Genomic DNA, 14,083 nt, shown 5'->3' on the forward strand with positions numbered 1-14,083 from the left:
AAAAGAGAATTTAGAGGAAGAGAAGCACTATGAAAACTATCATCACTTGATAATACTGAGTCGCTATAGTAGGTACCATTATCATTCAAATCGCTTACGCTGTAAAGGTTTGAAATCATACTATTCATATAAATAAATAATTGATGTATATAAATATATATGTATTGATTAAAATAATAGATATAATTGAAAAAATAATTATAATAATACTAAAATACCAAATAAATCAAACTACTAATATTAAGTTCTCGATAAGCTACTTCTCCATCCATCAGCAGCCAGCAATTTGTGAGTAAGAAATTACAAAAAAAAAGAAAAAGTAAAACAAATATACCTAATATTATTATGAACATTATCACATCACATCGGATATGAAATTAGGAAATAGAGAAGTAATAATAATTTAAGTAGCATAATAAATAATTTTGTAAAGGCAACCCAACGTAACCAATAAAACACAAAGCACGATTTAAATCCTAATAGTAAATGTTATAAAAAGAAAAAAAAATAATAAAAAAACAATACTTAATAAAATAATGCTAAGTAGATATTATTAAAAAAAAAAAAGAATGTTAAATAATGCAATGCTAAATGACAAACTGCAATAGTCCAAAACCAATTACTAAACGCAAATCAAACGTCAGATTGATGACATTAACATTATACCTTCAATTATAAAATTATACCGACATGTTTACAAATACCTACAAGTTAATACTAAACGGAATCCGAAATATAATTATAGTAATATGATCAAAGTAATGAAACTAAAATAGAATAACTAAAGAACTTATGCTAATGAATAGTAAAAACAAATTGAAGGACGGAGGACGAAAACGCGGTCTAACAATACTATAGCTTACTTTTTAATGGTTCTCTTGCTTCGTATGGCCAGAGTTGAATTGGCAGATTTTGGATTTGAATCGGTGGAACTGGTTCCAGCAGCAGCTACAGCAGCAGAGTTAGTTGCCAAGGGAATGTCATTCGGTGTGCGATTGATTGCGTTGAGCTCTGCTGTTGTGACAATCCGGTGTCGTTTACCGTCTGACCCGGTAACGATAATAACACCATCCTTCGTCCAGCATTTAGAAACTCCGTACTTCTGTCTTGCTGCCATAAACAGATCATGCCTCTCCTTAGTAAGGAATTCCGACAGAGTCACACCAGTATTTTTAAGAGACGTTTTCGAGTACCAGATTTTATTTCGAAGCATTACGTCACGGAATTTTACAAAAATAGGTCGAGGCTTATCTCTGGAATAGTGACCCTAATCGCTGACACCGACTGAGCTTGTCTATCGTGAATTCTGGTACCTTAAGATGACCTGACACAACATTTGACACTACCAATGGCAAATTCTCTTTTTTATCCTCGGAAACTCCATGCAAGAGAAGCATCTTCCTTCTGCTTCACATCTCCAGCTGGTTGTATTGCTTCGATAGGAGTTCCACTTGCATCTGAAGACCTTCCAATGCAGACCGAACAAAGACTCTGAAGGCGTTAAATTGGGCTGAAATGTTGGAGTTTGGACTCGTAGCCGGGTTAGAACTCTGAAGAGATTTTTAAAATTCAGCCATTCGTGTATTAAAGTGTTAGGTCAGGTCCTGGAGTGTTTGATGGACTCCATAGTGCAGTTACTAATTTATAAATATATGCTCAATGTTCTCGGTTTTAGTGGCTATATCAGTGCTATGGAGATTAGCTGGCAGGTAGGAAACAAACTTAGCACATTTCTACTCGTGAATTATTATTCATCCAATTTATATTATTAAAATTTATAAGAGCTCAAATAAAAACGTGTTGTCTTTTTTTGACACCTACCCGAAAAAAAAAATTATTATATTTATTTATAGAAAATAAATACATATGTGTTTCCGTGTACCTTTTTTTGAAACGAACAACACATTTAACCTACAAAAATGGGTTTATAAAACGTTTATATTTCAATAAATCATTATAGTACGACACAAATTAGATGTAGCATCGGCAAATTCAATAGAACCGATTATTGACGATTTATACAAACAATAGAAATAGCTCCCCATCGCGCCATTCGACGCTATTCGTCGCTATCGATTCACGTGTAATCGACGAGTCAAACTGAAGCATATATTAGGTCACACGATATTACAAGTTATTACGTTTGTGTAAAGATCATATTCACATAAAAAATAAATATTGACTATTTGGGATAGCGTACTTAATTCGAATGTGATCGGTTTTACGAATTTTGACGATGCTACATCTAATTTGTGTCGTACTTTGTTCAATGCGAATGTGGCACACTTTACTTTGAACTCAATATGTGTATAATTAGCGAACTCATAATAGCGCCAACCGAATTTAGATGACTTTGCTCCCTTTAGCTGATTGATGGGCTACGCTATAATATAACAAGTCTACAAGGACGTGTTATATATTTCGTAATAAAATATATTATCTCCTTAATGGGGCAATTTGAATTGTATGTCGATATCAGTTATTGGAAATAATTATGTTGTTACGTGGGAAAAGAAATATTTATGCGAATTGAGTGATATGAGGTTATATTAATTATAAAAAGCTTATGTCTGAATGTCTACCAAACCTTTTGAGTAACGCAGTAGAAAAAGTATCCAAACTTAAATATTACAAACTGGTAGATAATTTGAATTGTGTTTTGTTGTTTAGTTATATGTTTCGCAATGCTGGCAATACACTTCACAGACGTGTGCATGCAAAGAACAAAATGTGCAGTAATCATAAGAAAAAATCTAATTATCAACTCTCCGGTCAGCGGCAAAATAGTGACCAGACAACAGTGACCTCTGCTAGTTTCTTTGAAAAAGAAACCAAAGAGTTCATCTTTACTCGGGTACTCGCATCGTCCGAGGGTAAATTAATTATAGAATAATAAATAATTTAATTATTCTAATTAATAGACAGTAGTAAAACGGATATTGATTTCTGATATCCAATGTTAGAGTGTTTCTTTTTAATTTGGTTTTTTGTTACCTATTTTATTATTGTAAATAATATCTATAAAGGCCTGAGATTCCCCTAACTTTATTGTTTATATTGTGAAAATTATAATGGAATTTATTAAGGCAATATGTAACCAAAACCACGTCTTATTCAATTACTGGTAATATAATGGAATTTTGTTTTCGAAATAATAAAACAGATGCTCTGATATATCATGTAGTTGTATAATCTTAAATTGATGTTTAAAACAAGCTTTATTAGCTAAAACTGTACCAATCTATGTATTATTAGTTCATAGTTCAGAGCACTATTGCGGCTGCCTCGCTTCTGTAGCGCATCTAAGATGTTTGCGCTGGCAAATGTGGACAGCTTTGACGCAATCGTTCGGAAGAAAACCGCTTCATTGCTAAACAAAGTGCGTGGCAGCAGCCACAGTGTACTGAGCGAAATTGCCAACAGCAGAGACTGTCCGCTGATCATCCAAATGGCACAGAGGACAACGTCCTTTTTAGTTTTAAATTATTAATTGTTGTATAGCTACTAACATAGATATAAGTTTTTAAATTATTTCCTATTTACTAACAAATTTATGGATCAAAGTTGTCCGCAATAAAACATTTTAAATTTTTTATTATGATGATATGGAGCTGATTCGATGATGGAGTTGGAAGGTGGCTTTAGAAACTTTGCAATTAAAGAACAAAACCTCATCGAGTTTGGTCTCGTTGGAATTGTCTTTACGAGTAGTTTGTCTTTCAATGGCAACCAGGGTCTGAAAGGTTGAGTGGGCACAACTCCATCGAGTCTCACCTCGTTTGATTCGCCTTGAAAAGTACTTTGTGACTTGATAGTGATCAGGCTTGGTGATGAAGCTGGAAGATGACCACAAGGACTAACTATTGCTAAAATATAGAGAATACTTAGAAAAAAATGCTCTCTGGATAGATGTAAAAGCGTTTATAAGAAATTATTTAAATAAGATTTTTTTTTAGTTTTATTTATAAAAGGTATAAAATTTAACTGTGAAAACAAACCTTTATCGTAACCGAAATTCGTTTACATAACATTTCATCGGCTACGATTAAATTGCAATTTTAATAATTTTATCGGACGGTCACGTCAATTAATATGTGAACGAAACGCTCATATTTAATATAATCATCGCCATTAATTTCAATTTTCATTTTTATATTCATATCATATACAATCATATACAAACTTCTCTTTATGTTTAGTGTGTTTTACTCAACGTCTACCTATATGAGCAATTATATAAGCAAGTCATCTTCTATGACGACTTCCGTGGTTGAATAGACGAGTTCAGAGAAAATTGGAGTTAAATGATTATAAATAATTGAAATATAGACATATTCTTATAAAACGTTAACAAAATATTGATTGGCAACAAAAATGCCTGGAATGTAAGATTCCAGTTAAGACAGTGGGAAACATGTATTTCAATAATTAATTAAACTGAGCATCCAAATTTGTTCAGACGTGTTTAATTCAATCCTCAATTATTTTAAATATATATTTTTTTATTTTCTAAAAAAATCAATTTGCCTCTTCGTAAACTTGACTACTGATAGTTTTTTTGGTAAATAGATTACCGGCAAGCGACAGAGCGTCGGTGTTTCGTCGAACTCTAAGTCGCGTAGATTGATTTCATTAGAAAACAATCAAAAGAGATCATGGAACATACAATACTAACACTAAAAATTTCAAATAAATTTAAAAAAATCTCTTAAAGTTGATATTCCACGTCACATGCCAAAAATGTGAGCACAAATCGGCCCTAGTCAAAACAAATTGACGTAAATGGTTGCAGTTATAAATTTCGGCACTAAACTCAAAAAATGCAAATAGGTATCCACAAAACGTTTCATAAATAACAAGGGCGCATAGGTGTCGCCATAAATAGCCGCTTTCTGATATATAACAATCCAAATTGTAGCATCAAAAGTCGTCACAAAACCTTTAATCAATAAAATAGAATTGGGCAATCTCTTTGGGATTCGTATCGAGTAAAATTAATCTCCATTCCCAAAATTATAATTTAAAAGAACAACGTAAGAATCTAAACTTCAACTCAAATATAACAATAATTATAACTACATGATATAATCGTTAATCGACTTTTAAGTAGTCTAATATTTTTCATTTCATTTAACTTACGAAGACTCTAAAAAATATGTTGAATACGCAATTATTTTTATTACTTTTTCGTGCATATTCATTTGTTTTAAAATAGTGTGTTGTTTGAAGTCGGATTTTCTTTTTGTTAAATTTTTTATTTATTTTTTGATTTTAGGTGAAGCTGATGTTGACTAACTAATTTTTTTTTAATAGGGATAGATTAAGCGTTCCGTTTATATGAGTCAGAAACTACTTCGAGGACAATTTCAAAGGAAACTTGCGAATAAAGCAAAAATAGACTTTCGAAAATGCGGATTTAATACGTCACGCGGCGTAAACTATAAGGATCCCTCGAAAGAGCTGTAACCGAACTCAGCAAAAAATTTTTGAAAAAGACCAACTAAATTTCGTACATCATATGACATCACATCACATACACAAAATTTGATTAAAGATAGTAAGAAATTCTGCCCCATATCGCACCCTAACTGCGAGCCGTATAGGAGTTCCATCAGTATATAGTATAAAACAAAGTCGCTTTCTCTGTCCCTATCTTTAAATCTATGCAACGGATTTTGATGCGATTTTTTTAAAATATAGTGTAATTCAAGAGGAATGTTTGTGTATATAATACATGAACAATATAGTAAAGAAACACTGATAATTTTAGAAGTTTGCGATGTGATGTCGTAAATAAACAAATTCTGTAGTATATTTAGTATCAGTATTGCACCCGTGCTAAGCCGGGGTGGCTAGCTAGTTGATTATAATATTCGACTATGATAATTACATAAACATAACCACATTACGGAAGGTGACTTAAATATCCAAATAACCTATAAATAAAATATTCGACCGGGTATCGCTAACGTGCTCCTCAGAATTGTTCCGTTCCCTTCCGTTCCGTTACTTTGTCATGGATCCTGTGCTCAGAACCTTACCAAACTTTCACCAAATTACCCTTGAAGTATATATTTTATAATAAAAAAAAAATTATCAAAATTGGTTAACGTGATTTTCAGTTATTCACCTATTTGTCGCGCATATACATATTGCAAATTTAAGACTTATGTCGTTTTCATATGGATACCACCATCGGAAAAAATTAAAAAAAATGGGACCCCACGGGAAGCACTACCTTTCAAATAAAAAAAAAATATCAAAATCGGTCCACCCAGTGAAAAGTTATGAGGTAACAAACATAAAAAAAAAAATACAGACGAATTGATAACCTCCTCCTTTTGGAAGTCGGTTGAAAATACTATCGACGTTTTTACAGAACTGTTAGATCTGAAGAAAATCCCCGGCTCTCGTCTGTTATAGGAAAGAAGGGTTCATCTAAGAAATAATTATGAAGACTTTAGAACATTTAGAAGCGACGTGTTTTTTTTTTATTTATTTGAGAATTTTGTAAGGCTTTTTTACTGTGGAGATTTAAAATAAAAAAAAATAATATAAAATTTCGTGACATTCAACATAACGATAATATTCTACGTGTTTGTTTTTTATTATTTCATTCAAGTTAATATTTATGAAAGTGATATTTCAATTTTAATATATTTATCCGTAAACAGTTGAAAGGATTTCTTGCACATCTGAATATTTAGAATTAAGCTACTAGTATTTTCGGTCTGTGCCATAAAAATCTATCGAATTCTTGTTGTGAATTCATCGAGTTCACGGTACGATAAAGAAGTATACCTGTAGTAATTAGCACGATGCAGACTTTGGCGGCCAGAGAGAGCCCGATAGGATTACGTAAGTGATACCATCCCAAAGCAAAATGAACACTCTGGATAACGAAGAGAACATATGTGTTTGAAATTAAACGAAATTATACACTTTTTCTTATTGTTCGTTTTTTATTATTTTAAAAATAAATGAAGAATTAATAAAGTCTGTATATGCTTCTCTGCTAAACTATGGCATCCACTCCTTTGAAGAGAAGGTATTGAACTTATTCCACTGAGCTATTTCAATGCGCTGCGCTAGTTGGAGGGTGAAAATTTGGTACATTTTTATAAAGAATAATAGTCTTAATAGTTAGTTATGTAATGTTTTAAAACAGCTTTATTTTTGATATACTATGTACTGTTGTAAATTACCAAATATCAAATTATGGTTTTTTATCGTATCTCTTTTGCATGCATTGATTTTATTGCATGTTTAATATTTAAAATGGGAACGTTATTTTCGCATAGCTCAGTCAGTGCGACTTCCGCTTTAATCCTCATTACTGCAGGTAACGCCTCCTGACTTTAATGCATCGCACGTTTCGTAGAAGACGGCACATATTGGTCAGTAATGTTCACTTAATCTGGGCATAAACAAAGGCTATCTTACATTGGGTTGCTTAGGAACGCAATATCCCAAATTGAGGGACTGGAGCTCTATTTATCTCATTCGGGATGCTTAATAAACTAAATAAGTAAAAATATACCGTAAAAATATATAAACTAAACTAGCTGACCCGGCAAACTTCTTACTGCCACAATCGAACTACTTCAATAGTCTAAATGGTGATCACACTGGTGATCTAACAGTAACAATAAATAACTGATACATTGAAAACGACACTATCAATATTTTTTTCTATATTTTCAATGACACAGGAACCATGAGGTTGTGTGATAAATTACCATGTCGCTATAATTAAGTCCTTGCAACATAAAGTTTGCAAAACCATTTATTGTAAACTGGCTATACCATAAGTTTTAATTTGAAACTCATTTGCAATACAAATCAATATAATATCACTAAATACAACACAGATAAATAATATAGGTGGTCAAGTTTTATTATGGTGATGTCGCTTATAATATTTTGAAAATATTGTCTGATTTATATTGCTCATAAATAGTCACGTTACAACAATTAGATACTTACATAAATTAAAATTTTAACAAAAAGTAAAACCGACTTCAAACAAAACAGTATTTTAAAACAAACTAATATGCACTAAAAAGTAATAAAAATAATTGCGTATTCAAAATATTTATCAGAGTCCTCCTAAGTAAAATAAAATGAAAAGCATTAGAGTACTCAAAAGTCGATTTACGATTATATTAACGTAGTTACAATTACTGTTATTTTTGTTGTTATTATCGAGTCAGTATATTATCGTGTAAAACCAAGCCAGCCAAGAGCTGATACCGAGTCCAAATATGACGACCTCCGTGGTCAAGTGGTTTGTATACCGGTTTTCATGGGTACGCCACTCGGCGATCCCGGGTTCGATTCCCGGCCGAGTCGATGTAGATTATCATTCGTTTTCTACGTTGTCTTGGATCTGGGTGTTTGTGGTACCGTATTTACTTCTGACTTTCCATAACACAGTGCTTTAGCTACTTAGATTGGGATCAGAGTACCTAATGCATGTGATGTTGTCTCATATTTATTTATTTAATTGACCTTAGTAAAAAAACTTTGCAAAAGAGCTAATGTATGTCGTACATCATAAGGTCACACATCATGTTGAAATGCAGCAACGAACGTAAGCACATTAAAACTTTACTAAGGACAATAACCCACCTACCGCAACCTCGCTGTAAGCTGTTTAGGAGTTGCATTGATTATCATATTCGACTATGACTTGTTGTTGTTGACTTGTATTACTTGAACACGTTACGAAAGGTAACTCAAATGTCCAAATAACCCATATAAGATTCCGCCGAGTATCGCTAATGTGTTCCGCAGAATTGAAGAGTTTCGTTACTTTGGATCCCAAGCTCAATATCTAATCAAACTTTCACCCCTTAACAGATAACAGTACCCTTGAAGTATATCCTTTCCAATAAAAAAAGAATCATCAAAATTGCTTGCGTGATTTTGAGTTATTTACCTATTTATCGCGCACATTCTAATGCAAATTTAAGACTTATGTGGTTTTCATATGGATACCATCATCAGAATTGGATAAAATTAAAATGGGACCACACGGGACCACAGTTTCACTGCGTGTAATGGTTTAACATCTGCGTTTTTTTGCGACTGGAAGAAATTAGTAAATTCGAGAAATAGATGTAACGAACTCATATGTAGCTCACCGCATGAACCATGTATCATATTTTTAACGACAACGTGAAATAACTCTGGATCAAGAGCTTGATCTTGAGTTTCAGCTGATATAACGTTATCAATTTGATCCGGAGTTATTTTAAGGAACTGGCAAATTAATACATGTGCGTTAGGGAATCCCCTCTTTTGCTATTCAATGGAGTACATGTGGCACCTCTCCAAATATACATAATTTTACAATTAAATCTATAAGTGCTTTCAATTTTTGCCGAAAAACACGTTCTGTTATTTCATGATGATCAGTTGTCGACTGTTCTTCAAATAAATTGTTTTTAATATCATCCCACTGCGGATTATACGATTATACGATTATGTCGACCACATAAGAAATTGCGTCTTGTGCATATTCGTTCATATGCCGTGGGCAACTAAAGAACGAAGATGGCAATATAGTCAATCGCCCGTTGTCATTTACATTAGCATCATTCGCTATCGCATCTTGCAAATGAATATATTCTTCGGATCTTAATTTTGCTTTGTTAACGATTAAAATTAAAACGGTCAGTTTCTATTTTGGCATGCACGTCAACGATATACTGATGATATACTTTACCACATCTCGAGATATAATTTTGTGCTAGTGGACAATCAATCGATACGAATAAAAATTCATGGCACTAACCTTTTTTCTGTATATTTAGACATGAAAATAAATGCACACGCTGTACGTTCAAATATTTCTTTTTTTGAAAATAATAAATTGAAATTATTCGTGGATGAATTTTTAATTAATACTTACTTTTAATTGAACAGCACAATTCCTCGTCTGAAAAATCTCCATTAACAAAATGACCCGCCATTTATTGAATTCATTTGTTACAAAAAATGTGATAAATGTAGAACCATTTGACCGATTTTGAGCAAACTTCACATAAACCACTACTAAATAGTCCAAACAAACCCTGAAAATTTAGTTTGTATAGTTGAGCCCGTTCTTGATTTATAAAGTGACATCGAAAAATGCCACTTATTTTTGTAAAATATATTCGAAAAATAGACTTAGCGATGTTTTAAATAATGCAAAATCAATTTTAAAACATCTATGTTTTATTGTCTAACATCGCCAATCATAGAAAATCAATGGTAATTCTCTAATAAATCTATTTCTAAGGAAAAACAAAGATTTTTTTTTAATTATATTCCTAGCATTTTTATCATACTTTCTCACCTTCTAAACCTTCCCTGGACTTCCACCAATAATTCAAGACCAAAATTAGCCAAATCGGTCCAGCCGTTCTGGAGTTTTAGCGAGACTAACGAACAGCAACTCATTTTTATATATATAGATAACTCGTCAATTTACTTACTCGCCGCATATCAGTAAAGTTCATGATGATGATGATGATGATGACATATGTAATTACAGTATGCGTATTTAAGCTGACTTCTAATAATGAGGTTTTTTTTTTCAGCCTTTTGCCGTCCACTGCTGGACGAAAGCCTCCCCCATAGAACGTCAACCATCCCGATCTTGGGCAGTCCGCATCCATCCCGTGCCCGCCACCTTCTTCTAATCGTCTTTCCATCTTGTCACAGGGCGCCCTACACTACGTTTGCTTAAGCGCGGTCTCCATTCTAACACGTGTCGGCTCCATCGGCCATCAATGCGTCTGGAGACATGACCAGCCCACTTCCACTTCAGCGAGCTAATTCTCCGCGCGATGTCGGTGACTTTAGTTCACTGGCGAATGTCCTCATTTCGGATTCTATCGCCCAGAGAAACCCCAAGCATCGCGCGTTCCATCGCTCGCTGAGCGACCTTAAATTTGTGGACCAGTCCTACGGTGAGTGTCCACGTTTCGGCACCGTAAGTCATTACAGGTAGGACGCACTGATTAAAGACCCTGGTCTTAAGCGACTGTGGGATCGACGATTCAAAAATATGACGCAACTTCCCGAATGCCGCCCAGCCCAAACGTATTCTTCTTTTAGCCTCCTTCTCAAAGTTGTGCCGGCCAAGTTGTATAGTTTGGCCCAGGTAGATATTCCTGCACAACTTCAAGTGGAGACCACTGGTCCCGGGGATACATGATTGTTTGATGACAATGAGGTTATCAATTTGGTATTTTTTTATTTGAGATTACTTCGATCTTCCGAATTTGGGAATTGAATTTTAATTTCATATTTATTGAATAATGTTGGTAGGAAATCCTGAGAGTAATACAAATTGGTAACAACTATATTCCGTAAGTACCTACTTGCTTCCCTTAGACTGCACTTTCTCGTATGAACAACGTGCGTAGAAAGAATGTATGATAAAAAAAAACTCATTTAAGAACAAAATATATTTCAAAATAAAATTTGTCTTATAAAAAAGTAACTGTTTTAATCGAAAAAGTAAGTTTTTAAAGTTATTTAATTTTCCTCTTTGTTGAAATATATTTAATGAAGCGACTTTTATGGTACTGTCTAATTGAAAAAAATATTGAACCAGTTTACACAAAACTTATACGAGATCTCTAAAAATGCAGCACGTTTCGGAGAAGGTTTTAATATGTCATATTTACGTATAAATTTAGTGTCATTTCACTGGCTTTAAATTTAGTGTCTCGGCGAAATAAAATGTATACAAAGATAGTATTATTGTGTTGCAAAATTGTTAAGTTAATAGTTGAAAGCAAAACATACCATTCGGGTCGTAATTTAAAATTTATTCTGCAACAATAAATGTCTGGACATACACATCTTGTACATTGCGATTTATATAAATCGAAAAATATAATAATAAATTTATCATTGAAATTAAATTAACCCAACAAACCGATGATTGTGGGTTCAAACTCAGGTAAACACCAATGAACAATCATGTGCTTAATTTGTGTTTATAATTCATGTTTTGCTTGACGGTGAAGGAAAACAAAACTTCTCCTCAAAGCTCCCTTTGAGGAGGCCACCAATGGGAAATTTACGGGCTGCTGTTGTTTAGAATAGGGTTTTATTATTATTTTTAAATGTAATTATTATTATCTTCGCAATATTTATAGCTCCAAAAATACTGATAAAAGTTTGTGAATTTATTTCATTATATTGTCAAATATTATTAAACAAAATTAAAAGAAAATAAAATTATAAATTAATTAGTCAAAAATGTTACATAACAAAATTTTATAGGTATTCCCATAATTATTTTGTCCAAGTAACATCGTTACATTCGGAGCTGGTGAAATTCCAGTAAATAGAAATATTAGAGAATCAGTCAAAGTAATCTAGAAGATTAAATGCTAAACGGTTTCATTAAGCCGTAAACGTTTCAGATCTAAATACATTTATTTAGATCTGAAACGTTTCCGGCTAGTTTTCGAATGGGCAGTTTTATTCAATTGGTTGCATAATTTTACGGCGTAGTGCCATTGCATTACTTGAAGTGCTGGTCGGTCTCATAAAATCTTATTGAGAATTTCTCAACGTAGGATTTGAAATTTTGGCTACCTATGAAGGTGGTTACTCTTACTTGCTGAAACTTTTTATAATCAAGTTATCTACATACATATTCTCATAAGTTGCTATATGGACTAGTGCAATGGATTTAGTTTTTGAACTCAGCCTCGTGGATTCAAATATTGCCCAACTGCCAGGTAAAAAAACTTTCAAGGTATTAGTACCCCGGCCTCCGGCTACCCGGGCCTAGATGGCCTAGTAAGGCAAATCGCTTTCTATCCAAAATTCACTGAACTCCTTCCGGCCGTGTTTGGTTGCTATCTTTTGGAAAATATCAGTGTGGGAACAGAGTGTCTGGGATTGGGCACACAATTTTGTTCTGTAGCATCGAGTTGGAGTCTCCCTTACACAGTCCACAGCTGCCAAAATTGTTCAGAAGATATTCTTTCTTTTCTTGTTCAGAAGATTCTTATATATATAAGCATGTTATTATGGGACAAAATCATTTGATAACAAAATTAAATACAAACGCACATAGTGTAAAATCAATTAAACAATTGTAATCCGGAACAACAACCCCAACGTGCATCCGCGGCCGCCAGGCGGATCAGCGTGCAAATATTAGCAGAAAACACTCTATTGCAACGATATGCGGTCAAGTTATCAGTATTACATTTTCGATTAATGGCATTTAAAATTTAAAATGATTTAAGTTTAGTTATTCCAGGAAAACTATAAAAAGCAACTTTTAGTTTGAAGAACAAACATTAAAATAATTTCCGGTCAGTAAAGTTAAAATATTCGGCTTTACTTTGATATAATATGTATATGTTAATATTATATACATCTTTATTTTATATCACGCTTTTTGATGAACCGCATTCAATTCAGTTACATAGCTTAAAAGATCTAAACGTACAGACTGAAGGAAGCGACTTTCTTTAATACCATATACATACATAGATTCATAAGGTCTTCAATTTACACAAAGGTTTTAGTATTTTTATACCCGGTTTGGTTTAAAACTTTTACTCAGTTCATTTTCATAATTTTATTAAACCATTTTATTTATGCTTGTTACTTCACCTGCTCCTGCTGGGACGAGTCCAATCAGACGAAGGGAATTCAGGCCAAAGCCTTTGCTTTACCTGCCTTCCGAGGCTCCGCAGTATAAACCTTTAGATCTAGGCTATGAACTTCGGAATCTGCAGTTTGATAGAATAGCTGCTAGACTATGGGAGGTTATTCCTCCGTTATTTAGCTGGTTTTTTTTTTCCAGATAAACACAAATTTAGTACGAATATATACCAACACCTACCGTATATCGTATAATGATCTTTTTAAAATATAATATAGACCTACATATAACTTTTTGCGTTAACGTAGTAGAAATGTAAATTATTAACAAGCGCTTTGAAAGTGAGCGCTCCGATTTTTTTGTATAAAAAGGTAAAAAATATGCTATCTAATAAATCTGCACAATAGGTATGTCTACACATATTGTACATATTTATCGAAATGAACAATG

At 33.1% G+C, this 14,083-nt stretch overlaps 1 pseudogene; it reads right to left on the minus strand.

Moving 5' to 3' along the window:
- Positions 1-713: 713 nt before the first annotated feature.
- On the minus strand, positions 714-10,703 carry LOC124543862 (annotated as a pseudogene).
- Positions 10,704-14,083: the final 3,380 nt, after the last annotated feature.

The sequence above is a fragment of the Vanessa cardui genome, chromosome 3, assembly GCF_905220365.1.
Source record: "Vanessa cardui chromosome 3, ilVanCard2.1, whole genome shotgun sequence".
NCBI classification, from domain to species: Eukaryota; Metazoa; Arthropoda; class Insecta; order Lepidoptera; family Nymphalidae; genus Vanessa; species Vanessa cardui.